The 14073-nt window shown below is 38.8% G+C and overlaps 1 long non-coding RNA gene across 2 annotated transcripts; it reads right to left on the bottom strand.

The window, feature by feature from the left end:
• Nucleotides 1–3216: 3216 nt before the first annotated feature.
• LOC112966039 lies at nt 3217–14073 on the bottom strand. Of its 2 annotated transcripts, XR_003253478.1 has the most exons (4): nt 14023–14073; nt 13254–13425; nt 6309–6398; nt 3217–5915 (listed from the first exon to the last, which is right to left on the bottom strand). It is a non-coding gene; the product is annotated as an uncharacterized LOC112966039 (long non-coding RNA). The 2 variants fall into 2 exon arrangements; XR_003253477.1 differs by lacking the exons at nt 3217–5915; nt 6309–6398 and adding an exon at nt 7629–9468.

Below are 14073 nucleotides of genomic sequence, written 5' to 3'. Positions count from 1 at the left end.
GAATCCACATACAGAAACAACAAGGAAACAGAAAATACATCTCAGAGGGAAGACTTGCAATTTATTCAGCCTGAGTTTCCAGCATTGCACCACTGCCCATACTGAAGCACAGGAAATGGTGTTATACTGGTAACGTGAAAGATAATGTCATGAAAAAGTACATGTTCGGGAAAATCTATCTTCTGAGTCACTCTGCTGTTACCTTAGGTGAATAATTTTAGCTTCAATTACACCTCTTCTTGTACATCTGTGTGAGAGAAAGAAAGACTGCTGGAAAACTGCTCCCACCTCCCCATGCTTCAGAGCTCAGAATAATCAATGTTTCAGCAGCAGTAACGGGAAGCCCAAGGCAGTGGCTCCCAATAGCCAAACATTCCCCCAACTTCTCAAAGACAGTTGGTAGGTGGCCTGCGCTGCCTGTCACACGCCCAGAACAGGGGCGGTATAAGGGCAGACATCGCCCGCTTCCCCTTCACGCCTCCCGGGCTTCAGGATTTTAACAGCTGCAGGCACAGGCCTTGCAACGGCAGGCCTCCTCGCCGCACTGACGTGGCGCCAGCTCAGCTGCACCTCAGCTGACAGCCCACATACCTACCTCTGAAATAAAGAAAATACAATTTCATTACCTGAGGAGATGCGTGGTTACAAGCCATGAACTACTGTGCATTGCAAAGCATTTATTTTGTTGTTCTGACTACAGTTAAACCTACAAATGGACAGTATCTCAGTGCAGGGGCATGAAATCGTTGATGAAGAAGAAAACCTTGAGCCTCAGGGACAAGCAGCAAAGGATCAACTACACTGTATTAAATTTTCATGTTGCAGTTATAAATCTAGGACAGCAGAGAGCACTATGGCACATAGAAAATAATAATAAGATACTGAATATTATGTAACTCTAACTAGAAAGCAGATATGCAAAACTGCAAATATTACAAATCATTTTCTTTCTTTATTAAAAAAGCTAATGAAATGCAATAGTTTAGCACTAAACTAACAATTATGCCACATAAAAAAATTAACAATCATCAACACTAATCAAAAGATGCTACTTCAGCAAACAATATATATTTGAATGTGTGGTAGACTATGGGCTAAAACTATCATACGAATCTTATTTAGTGTTTACAATTACCCTATGAGCTCCAGATAACATTTGATCCCAAAGAAGACTGGAAGATTTTCTTAGACTCCAGCAGCTTTGTTATACAAAATATCCTAATGCTAACATTCCAATGGATTACAGCCAAATGGTCACAGTCAGTAACGTGTATTAGATACAAAGCATAATGCTTCCAAAAAAGAAAAAAGCCATTAATATTTGTTTTAAACAACACATGGGTTTTAAATTTGCTGGAGGGGTAACAGTATAGCACATTTCCTAGCTCAAAAGAAATCAGAATCAGCATAAATATAGAATCTATGAATGACACAGTTATTCTAACTGACAATGTTCTTGCCACCATGTAGTAAAAACAAAATTCTAAAAAGCATGGTCCATAATTTGTATCAATTAACAGTATTAAATTGATATGAACTACCTGAACAATGCCTGGAATGACTAGGGATCTATTAGCATTGCATTGTAATTCCCAACAGCCATCTTCATTTTTGGTCTGGTTGCACGAAAGCGYTGGGATGTAGAAAATATCCATGTTACTGTCCATTCATACGACAGTTTGAATATAGTTAGCATAGCCTAAATTTTCAAGACAAGGGCAAGCATAAATCTCCATGACACAACAACTGAAAGAGCTGGATAAAAGCTAAGTGTCCATAGCACAACAGGTAAGACATAAGGGCAGGACCATAATGCGAAACATATAAACAAAAATTCCAGATCTCAGCTCTCATGAGGAGACAATACTCTTCCCCTCCTTTCCATATTCTGGCCCTTTTAGATCTCATTCAGGTTGTTTCAGGTATTTACCCAACTGTGAGCATCGTGGTATGCCTAGATGTTTTCTTCTCAACTCTCTCACCCACCCCTCCTGTCCCCTGGAAGTCTGCCAAGCTACTTTAAATTGCTGATGAACTGATGTGTATTTTGTTCCTGAGTTCTGCCATCTCCATACCTCAACACACTTCTGCTGACACGTGACAAAAAGGCCATGGGCTGCAGAGGAATAGGAGGAACAGGAGATAGCAACAACCTTCATAGAAACTGATAAGCCATCTTCAGGCAGGTAGCTTCAGAAAGCAACTCCAAACTGTTATCCAGCTGCTCAGAAGCAACAAGCTTTCAACAACAAAGGTGGGAGATGGTAGCTTTTTTACCCCCTATAAATTTGCTTCTCTTCTGGGAATAATAATTCGCTTTTCATTTCACAGGCAGGAAGAACTCCAGAAACTTGCCTCCATTGCCCTTTTTCCCCAAGCCATACACACCATCATCTTCTCCCCTCGTTTGACGCCTACTCTGAAATACAAAGTGTGGCTTTGTACTTTGAAATAAATGCTGCTTCCCCTTGGTCCCGTGTGGCCATTCTTTGGGCCAAGGACCTCAAGAGGGGTTTTTGGTTTTCTCGTGACTCTTCAAGAACTGATATTTTTTACCTGCCTAAGATACTGAGAGGTTTTAATATGATGCTTGGTTTTGATGTGTTGCATGCAGGAGAACCTGTGAATGGGCTCGTGGGACATTCATCAGAGTGATAAACTAATAGTCAACATCTGCAACAGAACTGTGAATTCTTTTGAACACACGCACAGCTGGAAGTGCCACTACCAAAGAGTGGATTCCAATAGCCCAGACATGAGACGAGCAGAGTTTTGACAAAAACATTGAAGTGTGCATAAAGAAGAAAGATCAAATCTTGGAAACACTGTACAAAGAGGCAGTGAAATTTAAAAGCGTTAACCATACATGTACTCCAGCACTGGAACAAGTTGAATATAAAGTTAAAATTACAGCAAAGCAGACAGCAAAAGCAGACCAGCAAAGACAGCTGAACTCATAGCTAGTAGTACACATACCACAGTAAACCTCCATGAAGACATTTTCCCAGATAAGCAACCAGCACTAGTATTACAACAACGCAAGAATCTTGCAACTTTTCTTTTTAATGTGTGGTTTTTAAGACATTGAAATGTTACTTTTTAATGAATAAAGAACATTGCAGAAAAAAATGCAGAGTCATATTAACCATTTCATTTGTATTTGGAAATTAAAAATAAAAGTTAGCTTTTAACTAGTTTTAGAGGAAACATTTTTATTCAGTCTTAACTATAACATTCTAAATGTTGTTGTCTTTTAAAAAGGTATACAGAACTTTACAGTACAGCTTTTGGCCAGTGATGCTTAGCAGTCAAAAAGCTTCATTTTGGAATTTTGACTTAAAAAAAAATAAAAGTTGAGGCAAATTGCACTAATAATAAAACAGCATTCTTAAACAACTAGAATATCCCATTTCAACTAGTAATCCTCAATCAGGAAGTGTTTGTAAACATTTATATGCTTGTAGTAAGAATACAGGGTAGTTCAAATAATTGAAATAAATATTTTGCAAATGTCTGCATTCTTTTTCTTCAGACTATTGTTTGCCTTGGCTCTCCTCCCAGTGTAAACTGGTATTTCACAGCTCATGGCAGTTCTGTTGAGGACATTAACTACAACTTCATTCAGCACTGGATGATGGAGCTTTCTTTAGCTGATCAGTTTGAGCAGAAACATTTAGCCGATATAATACCATTAGCCAACACACACTGATATCTGATAAAACGACACCTCTCCAATTTTGCTTAGATGCTCTGTGATATTACGTGTTTTCTCAGATCAAAATTTAACTTCTGTTACATAGTCAAGAATTTGTGATGATGTTTTGTAGGTCAAGCATCACGTACTTTTGCTATTTTCCATAAGTAGGAAAAAGATTCAGAACACATTCATTTGCTAGTCTTTAGAGCACTGAAATTACAGGGTAAATTTTCTGACTGCAATTACTTTTCTGAAAATCTGGCCTTGAATGTGTCTGTAACTCTGGCTGGCATCGATATGATATTGCAGAAATATATTTATGGCCATCTTTCAGTGGTGAGAACAYTGGACCTGTTTAAAGGCTTGTAAGCCTATTTCCTGCCAAGATTTGCAGATAAATTTCTAACTCCTTTAAGCAACAACATTTCTTTTACCTTTTTTGATAAAGACTGGTGTTTAAAATTCTGGAAGACCTCTAATATATGTGTGAAGTTCACAGCAAGCTGGTGCACCACTGGCACATGTATTTTGATTAGCATGGACTTTTGAGGGCTAGATGACTGTATGTGGACCTGATCCAAATTCCCTTGACATCAGTGGAGAGCATTGTTAACTTCAGCAGGTGTTGAACCAGCTCATGTATGTGGACAGTAGTCCTCTGTGGAACATTAGGCTGGCCCACTGTTTTCTACAGACCGGCTCACAAAAGCACTATTAATCTAATAGCACTTGGCATTAAACTGAGATTACGTATTGTCTCATAAGGCCTGCCTCTCCAGAAGTCAGATCTTTGTTTCTACTTACCTTCCTGCTGTGAGGTTGCACAGTGGTGCAACAGAAATATTCACAATACACATGGCAACTTTCATTGGTTTGGACTGTACTCCTCTGTTGGACATCATTAATGCTAATAGGTGCACAGAACAGACAGATTTAAGATTGTAGAAGAATTTTAAATTATTTAAAATGTCATCAAACTGAGCCGGTAGTAAAATCTATATTCTGTTAGCAGTATCCCAACATTTCAAGTATTCTTTCCCAGTCCTCCAAAAAAACTTTATTTAGCTCTAGCATATGTTAGTGTTGTCTATTTCAACACTGAATTTCCTCCATTATGTCACTGCAATTTAAACTCTCTTATGTTATTATTGACATAGTTTTAATTCTTACCGAAAAATCAAACACAGTTTAAAAGCATGATGAGTCTGTGAGCCAACCAAACTTAACGTCACTCCGTTGGACAAATACTACAATACCAGCCAGTATACTCTTCTGGCTACGAAAGGATTTCAACGTTTCATTTAGCCCCATCTCTCTCAAAAGACACACTGTTTAAGAATTTCACTTAACTCGCTACACTTTCTCCTTGTATCAAGGATTCCCGAGCAGACCACACCAAGGGTTTATTTTAACACCACTTCTAGAACATTGAAGTATTTCCTGCAGTAGCTAACAATGAAAGCAGAAGGCTTGGCAATCTTCCTATTTTTAAGACATGAATTCGGTCCACACAGAATGCGCTGCCTCCCCTCTTTTGCTTTTCCCAAAAGAACGTACTGCAATCAGTATGGTCAGAGAAAAAAATAGGTTTTTTCTTCATTCAAGCTTTCTTTACTTCTGAATAGGAAAGTTGCAGCAAGAAATAAATGCTGTTTCCTACATTTTTGTATATCACCACAAATAAGGTCTTTTAAATATTTCTCTGTGCAGCCTGTTCCACAGTGTTAAAATAAATGTTTCTCTAACTTACAGCAGAATTCATATACTTTCTTCTTCAAAACAAAAGTTTTTTGGTCTGTTCATTCCTCCCCCAAAGCATCCACATCAGCTTTAACAAATTGAACAAATTCTATGTCATGTTTAATTTGCCATGCTGTTAAATTTTAGGTAATGACCAACTTCTTGGTCTTGAAGTCAAAGGAGYAGAATAGCTGTAGCCACACCTAGCTAAAGAAGTGACTCATAATTTAGCCATGACAGGTTTATAGCTTTTCTTTTCCACTGGAAAAGGCACAAGTCACAATTAAAACCAGGGTGAGGCTGGACAAACCCCAAAGTGTTTGGAATTCTGAGGTTTTAATTGAAGTTACACAGAGTGAAGCAGCTGTAGCTGGGTAGGAATGTGACTCTGACATTTAGCAAAGTGTCACAGAACAGAAATCTTGCCATCACAGATATGACTAATTCACTTATGTGTCTGACATCCATCTTCTCAGAGCTGTGAAATCAAGATAATTTCTACTTTAATCTCAGAGTAGCACAGGGATGAGCAATTCAATTCAAACCAAATAATAAAAGCTCCCTTCACAGTCATCTTGAAAATGAATATTTTAGCAAGATATTCTTAGTTCATCAGTTCATCATAGGTCTTAAAAAAAACATAAAGGGCCACCTCTAGAGGTATGGTACATCACAGATAAGTAACGCCCACTACCCCCAAAAGAAAAGTATATTCAGATAACATCACTGTGTTTAGGGAACCTAGGATCTAAACCACTACTAGAAAACAAAATCAGAAAACACAGCAAGTGACAAAACAGATTTATTTGTTTCTTGATGCATTAACAAGGTAACAAATACATGGTTTCTATTTTAAACCATAATGACACACCTGGTTCCTTTGGATTGGTGTTCCAAGCGAGACAGACATGGATAGCACCTTTGCAACGCTAAGGGACTGGAACTGCGCTGAGAAAAACCCCTGAAGCAAAATGGCAGAGATTAACCATGGGCAGGACAAAACAACGAACCACTTATGTCAAAGGAAATAATAACTTTAAAGTTAAATGAGATGAATCTAATSTGAAACAAGACTTAATTCCTATCTTTTATGCAAGTAAAGCACCCAAGGCCCAAGAACGCTGAGTAACAAGGAAATCAATGTATAGAAAGAGCATTAGGAAAAGTCTTTTAAGGACTTTAAAAGACTTTTAAGGACTTCAGTTGAAGAGGGGAAACATATACATAGGAAACAGCATTTAGGTTTTGCTGGCACTTTCCTACTTTGACTGAAGAAAACTGAAATGCAGAAACAGATTATATCTTCACAGAACATACTATCTGAAGTCATCTTAGAACTAAAAATTAATGGTGGCTCTGATCCAAGTGATTATGACTTCATTATGTTCAAACAGAGTAAGTCTGCAGCAACACTTCATGTCCCATAAGCTTTAAAGTTATTTGTTATGAGTCAAACCAGCCAGAAGAAAGAATCCAAAACAAAATGAAAAAAAGAAATATATATATATATATATATATATATGGAACTGTTGTAAATGTCCAAAGAGGAAGTAACCTAGCTTCAAATAGAATTGAAAGCAACTATTATCCATTACCATCAACCACATTACTTTTGTGAAGTGGTACCAATGACAGAAGACAGGAAAGAGGACCTGGAGGAAGGATTTAGATTTGGAGAAAGGAAGTTGAAAAAAAATTACTTCTACAACAGTGTTCTCTGAAGGGCCACTAGCAGCCCATACAGCAGTGAAAAGCTGGGAGGGAAACGCAGCTTTCTAATACCTGCTGACAGGAGCCACCATTAATTTTTAGTTCTAAGATGAGTTCAGATAGTATGTTCTGTGAAGATATAATCTGTTTCTGCATTTCAGTTTTCTTCAGTCAAAGTAGAGAAGTGCCAGCAAAACCTAAATGATGGCACATGTTTTCATATGTATATGCTTCCTCCCTTCAGCTAAAGCCTTTAAAGTCCTTAAAAGTCTTTTCCTAAATGTTCTTTCTAGAAACAGATTTCCTCGTGCAGGAGTGAAAGGCTGGGGGCGGGGGGAGGCACGCAGTATTTTAATACCTGCTGACAGTGGTAGGAATTCTGATTTATCAGGAATTGGGACACTTTTCAAATAAAGAGTCTGTACAGAAAGGAAGGACTTCAGCTAAGTCGCAAGAGATTCAACTTGATGGCACTCAAAAATCAAAAAGGTCACAAATGACRTTTTTATTGAACAATGAAGGAAAGCAGGCAGGTGTGGAAGAACAACACACAATTCAGTACATCACTTCTGTGAGGGATGAAGGACTGGAAAATCTGTATCCTCGAATGAAGGATAGTTCAGAGGATAGAAACAGTCAGATAGGAAATGGAAAACAAACCCACTGAAATAGGTTACCAAGAAAAGAGACAACAGTTCTACCTGCAGAAACTGGAACAYACAGCTTTCAAAGAATTCAACCATAGAGGCATAAACGGAAACTTTGCGGAATGAAAACAAACAGTGGAACGCTTCAACACCAGAATGAAAAACATGCAGGAAAAAGAGAATAGGCCATACTGGTTGTCAAGCAGTGCTAAAGCAAACATAGAATAAAATTAAATTAGCAAGCCAACTATCACAAAGAGTGCATGTGGAAACTGCAAGCCAAAATATGAAGACTATAACATCTATCAAAATTACTGCCTGCCTGCCAGGATAGCAACACTGACTGCAACATGCTAAAGTGTGTCAGAGAGTAGAAAAGGGCAGGAAATGCAAAGGAAAGGGGAATCACAATTTTCCAATTTTCTGCATGGAGGTAAGGGCCAGATCAGGAGGTAATCCTCAAAATTAATACCAACTACTGTTTTATGGAACAACTGGTTAGCCCACAAAACAAGATGCGATCCCTGGCTTGGTCCTCAGTAACATGCAAGATCTCACTCCAAATCTTACAGTTGAAGAGTCACATGTAATATAGCAACTCTAATACTGTTTGGTCTCCCCGTAAGACTGAAAAAGACTTAAAATCCATTAAAATTTATGACCAACTTTATAAAGACAGACTTAAAAAAATAAGCTTGTTAAAAGTAGACTGTGAAGAAACTAAGAAAATTAAATCTTTTAGGTGGGAAGGAGGCTACTTATTTCAATGCACAATGTTCACAGCCAATGCATACCACCTCTTAAAAAGGCTTGGAAAAAGACAGGAGAACGCCAGCATGGCTGAACAGTGTGCTGATAAGGGAGATCTTTAGACAGAAGAAGGTATCCTTTAAAAAATTCAAGTAATGACCAAATAAGCATGGACCAAACTCTGTGAGACTAAATGTAAAATGCAATAAGGCAGGCCAAAAAGAAAAAAAAAAAGAGTGAGGATGCAGAAGGAATCCAATTATAACTTATAATAATACAGTAAGCCCTAATAATCTTTCTTCAAACAGTAATAACCTGTTAAACATGATTATGATTAGAGTTTCAGTTATGCAGATAGCCAGCAATTACTAAGAAAACTGCTAGGAACAGTCTGTATTTACTACAAGCAGTAGCAAATCAATGCAGAAATGGAAAATGACATCTCCATTATGCAAGATTGTTTACAAATCCGCACCAATGTAATTTAGTAGCAAACTCTTATGGCTCCTCAGCCAGGCATACAAAGCAACCATTCCCAAGATCCTCTCCAAGTTGCAGTGTTTTTGACATTACTAAGTCAATAGTATTACATTAAAGTGTTCAGAGTGCTGAGAAGCAGCCTAAGGTTTCTATCTAGCCAAAGTTTTTCCGTATAATGCCAGAAAGCAATTACTGGATCACAGCATGAGAAACACAATAGTGAAGACATTTTCTTCAGTCAGGAGGTGATTCAGCTATCAAAGACTTTTTTTCTATTTTAGGGAAAAAACACTGCTTTTAATTGTCTAAAGCTAAGGCTTCCAAGGCTTCTCCATGACTGGCACCTGCAGCAAAGGCTTCTGCAGTTCTAGTTCTTTTTTTCTCATATTCTTTCATTTATAACAGCTACATGAAAGGTGTGAAGTTCACTTGGGGTCCGTAAAACTGGAAAGCAAGCAGGACAAGAAGTTGTGACTAGATAGGGCACATTTTGCATTTGCAGCAGTAAACAGTGAGCAAGCATATGTCATCATCCCTTCCCTTCCCTCATACAAAAGCTATCCATAATATATAAAGGAAATGTGCTGCAGCAGCCAAGCTAGCACTGAGAAAATAGGTTGTGCTGCTCCTTCCTGGAAGGGCTCCCCTTGCCAGTGAAGCAAGTCAGCTGAGGGCTAGGCTGGCAGCAGCGTCTGCAACTCGGCACGGGAATTTCTGCACCAGCATGGCACACAAAGCCTGGCGGCAGCCAGGGAGAGTAACGGTGCTGGCTAGAGTACTGGTGTTTGGGGAGAGCAGGAATCAAGACAAAAGTTGAACTACAAGTTTTAGGACATCAGACTGGATGAGGAGAAAGGGGCTTTAGTGAAGCTTGGAATAAAGGACTCTGGTGAAGAAAAATAGTCTAAATTATAGTATTTTGGAGATACCAGGGTTTGTATCATGGCTTTGGGACAGCTCTAAGAGTAGGCATTCACGTACACAGGGGGCGGAGGGAAAGATGACAAGGGCAGGCAATTCCTGTAATTAAAGAAAGTTCAATCTAAAGTTTAAGTACTACTAGCTTGAAGTTTGGAATACTTTTATGCACCATGTTGATAAACACATTGTAAAAAATACAGGTAATAAGGCTAAATACAGGGCTAATAAAACTAACTCACTAGCTTACCAACTTCTTTCTCTGAAATTCAGAAATAGGAAAATCTCTTGCTTTTTTAACCTAAGAATAATCAGATGTTTTTATGTCAATTAGTATGTAATATGTATCTATTAGTGAAATGTGGTATCTTAGCTGTATTTCACTCTATGATAAATGCTATTTCTATGGCTTGCACTGCATTTTCTGAAAATATAAACATACTTTCAGTATGCTTTATTTTCAGAATGATAGTTATGAAAGAGCAGTATCAAACCACCAGTGGAGTTCAGGCCTTTGTTTAATCATAAACAGATAATGGGAAATAAGATGAGAAGAACAACTGCTGATGAGTTGGCAACAACATTTCACACAGCATATGTCAGGGGGCATGAAGCAACTGGCTAGGCAAGATACTATTTCGAGAAAACATTTGGAAACATCTCTGTCAGTAGCTTTTCTTGCTAAATGTGGCAAGAGCAAAGTGTCACTTTCTCCTAAGCGTAACTCTTACATACATTACATTAATCTAAAAATGGCTAATGCAAACACACAGTGCTTTAATTCTGGGAATTATATAAAAATATTACACCCTCCTCTCATCCTATCACTTGTGTAATAACCACTCCCACTGGCTTCCTGTGCGTAGTCCAGTACCAATATATAGATAGCTGAGCACTGGAAAAAATTTCCCAGCAATTTAATACAAGTGATGAATGTTAGAGTTTTGTAATTCTGGAAAGCGTTCCCTGGCCTGTAATAGGCAGCCCTCAGCCTTTTACACAAAAAAAATAAAATAAAATCTATTTTCAGGTGGAAGCAAGTGAGCAGAGTAACACTTAAGAAAATCTCCCACAAATGTCAGACAATTTTAAACAGCTTTATAGATTGCAAACCAACCAATGGATCGTGAATGGCTGAATCTTTTTTTGAATTTGAGTTCCAAACTTTAGAAAGCTTATAAAAACTAACTAGTTCCTTGATTTTTATGGAACCTATTCTTTGAATATAATTAAAGAAAACAGATGTATTCTGCAAATATATTTAACTTTTTTTTTAAATCTTCTTAAATTTCTGTGAAGTCCTTTAAAAAAAATTCCTGTTCATAAAACCCACAGATTAGAAAATGAACAAATGTATGCATGCATTTCAGGATGCTAACTTAATTATCAGCTATTTTAATTTCAATCTTCTGATTAGTAGGATACCCTCAAAACAAATTTACCTATGTCAACATTTAAATTATCTCTCAAATTATGCATACTCATTAATTTACATAAGTTTATGGGCTTTATGGCATCTAGTTCACTCCAAAAATACATCAGCACAAAAATACCCCAACACATAGACATACAAAAATACTATGCTAATTAACACAATGTATATCAGACACCRTGAGAATCATTTTGGTTGGAAGGGGCCTCTGGAGATCATCTAGCCCACACCCCTGCTTAAAGCAGGGTCACTTTCAAGGTTAGATCTGGCTGCTCAGGGCCTTGTCCAGTCAAGACAAGAATTTTTCCAGGGATGGGAATTTCACCACGTCTCTGGCTCCTGGTTCCAGTGTTAGACCGCCTTCCTGAGAAGAACTTTTTCCTTACATCTAGTCTGAATTTCCCTTCCTGCAATTTGTATCAATTGACCTTTGTCCTTTGGCTCTGCACCACTGAGAAGTGTCTGTCCTCCGTCTTCTCCACAATCACTCATTAGGTAGTTGTAGACATCCAAAGCATAGGCACAAGAGATATCCAAACAATTGGGTTTGGGTTTTTTGGGGGTTTTTTTTGTTTTTTTTTGTCTTTTTTTTTTTTTTTTTTTTTACAATTTTACCATTAAACATACAGCTCACCATAATGACAATATGACACATACAATATGCTATAAACTGTCCCTGTAAAAATATTTGAGTTTTCACTGATTTTTGAATTAGCTTTTAAATTGCTCAACAATGCCTAAAAGCTCAGGTCATGGACCTGAATCATGACCAGTAGCTGTCATCAAGATTTAAGCAGATTCCAGCCAACAGTGTGACATAAAACTTTTCCTCTCAGTTCAAAATGGAATGAAGCAAGTGTTAACTTCAAGTTGAAATAAAATTTCAAAGCACGAGGTCTAGTCTGTTAATGAGCTATATCTATTCAGGTCACAACATACATAAATTTTATTTAAATACGCTTTTATTGTTAATACAAATAAAAGTATCAAGACTGAGTTCCTTTAAAAATAAAATGAATACCATTTGGATTTACATTAATGATATACCATGTCTCATTATCTAAAGAATTTTCATATAACACTGTGCCTACCATAGTCTTCATTTTTTAATGCAAAAGTTTCAGGTATCCATGAAATTATGACATAGATGTAACATTAATTTCATATATGAAAGTATTTGGATAATCATTATGGGCTGAATGCACAAGCCAATCAGAAAATAGTCAACTTTCAACAGAGAAGAAATAGTTTTCCTAAGAACAGAGCTTGTCCAAGAAGTTCTCTCCAGCCCAGAGACTTGATAGCAAATAAAAAGCAACTAACAGCCACTTGTCGTAAAAGATCAGTTTCCTACACCCACAAAGAAGAAACTCTCAGAACATTAAGTTRAATGTAAAAATATCTTATTGCAAACCAGTTTCTTTATCATCCCCAAAACTAGTTAAGGCTTTAAAATCTACTTTACATCACCTTCTTAGAGCCTTACAGGTGAAAAACTTGTCAACACAGGAGTTAAGGAAAATAACAAATTAATTTGGATTTCTTTGCACTGTTTGGGATTTAGGGGTAAAAACTACATCTTCACGGCTTTCACTATGTATGCTAATTTAGAAAAAAACAGTGAACGTAAGAAGCCAAAACTAAATGGAGCATCAGTTCTATTTTGGTTTCCTGAGACTTTTCCTAGCCTCAGGAGTAGACCTCTACCATGACCATTTCCTCACCGAAGCACTTGCCCTAGCAAGGTGGATCACTCATAATCCCTCACCGTTCACTGACTGCGGAAATCTCCCCCTACATGTTTTTATTTTCCAGATTGCTTCCATCCCAAGCCTGGAAGCCCCTGTCCTCTTCCTTCTTCCTCTTTAAGCACGCTTACCTTACTCCTCTTCGGTGTGGCCCCTCACAGCCCGCTTCCTTAGGGGAACGGCGCTTTCCGGGCGCGCAGGCCAAGCCGGGCAGTCCCTCCTCTCCCATTGCACACAGGCACAACTTGAACCTTCCTTTTTTACCTCATGTTTTACCTCCTGCTACTCTGGATCTGGCAGTCACTGAAAGAGGAACCCAAAGAAAGGATATATACGTTTTTTGAAAGCAAAAGTTCCCATGTTTAAGACTTTCAGAAAAAGGAGTGTGTGTGGGGGGGGGAAATCAAAAGGTATAGCAACAAAATTATTTCYCAAACTTCCCAGTTTTAAGTGTTCCGAGGGGTCGTTCAGCCCCGAGGGCTTCGCTGCAGCCTCAACACCATTTGCAGTGCGCCAAATGGCGCTTATAATCAATTACTGCCACTAACACCAGCAGCGTGTCAGCCGAGGGGACGAGCGCGCGCCGCGGCCAGCGACCGCCACCTTCTTAACGTGAAGATGCGATTTCTAACGGTAACTTTATGACCCAAAACCCCCGCGTAGTGTGTGTGGGGGGGGAGGGGGGAAGAGAGGTACTAAGCCCAAATTTTACGATCGGAGGATCCAGTTTCCGCGGGAGAGCGGTGATTTGGGGGGGGGGATTCATGATTTCCGAGCAGCCGCCGCGTGGATCGTCCACGTATTTTAAGCGATTCAGGGTTCAAATCGCCACGCGCCGCGACCGCCCGAGCCCCCCGAGGAGGCGGCGGCGGCAGCGCCGGGTGTTTCCCGTCACGTTACCTCGCCGCGGCCCGCAGCGCCTGGCACCGGGGGCCCCGCGCCGCCTCACGG

This window comes from Apteryx rowi, unplaced genomic scaffold (genome assembly GCF_003343035.1).
Source record: "Apteryx rowi isolate R43461 unplaced genomic scaffold, aptRow1 scaffold_23, whole genome shotgun sequence".
NCBI lineage: Eukaryota > Metazoa > Chordata > Aves > Apterygiformes > Apterygidae > Apteryx > Apteryx rowi.
Note: the sequence above shows the minus strand (reverse complement) of the source record. Positions and strands in the feature narration are given on the sequence as shown.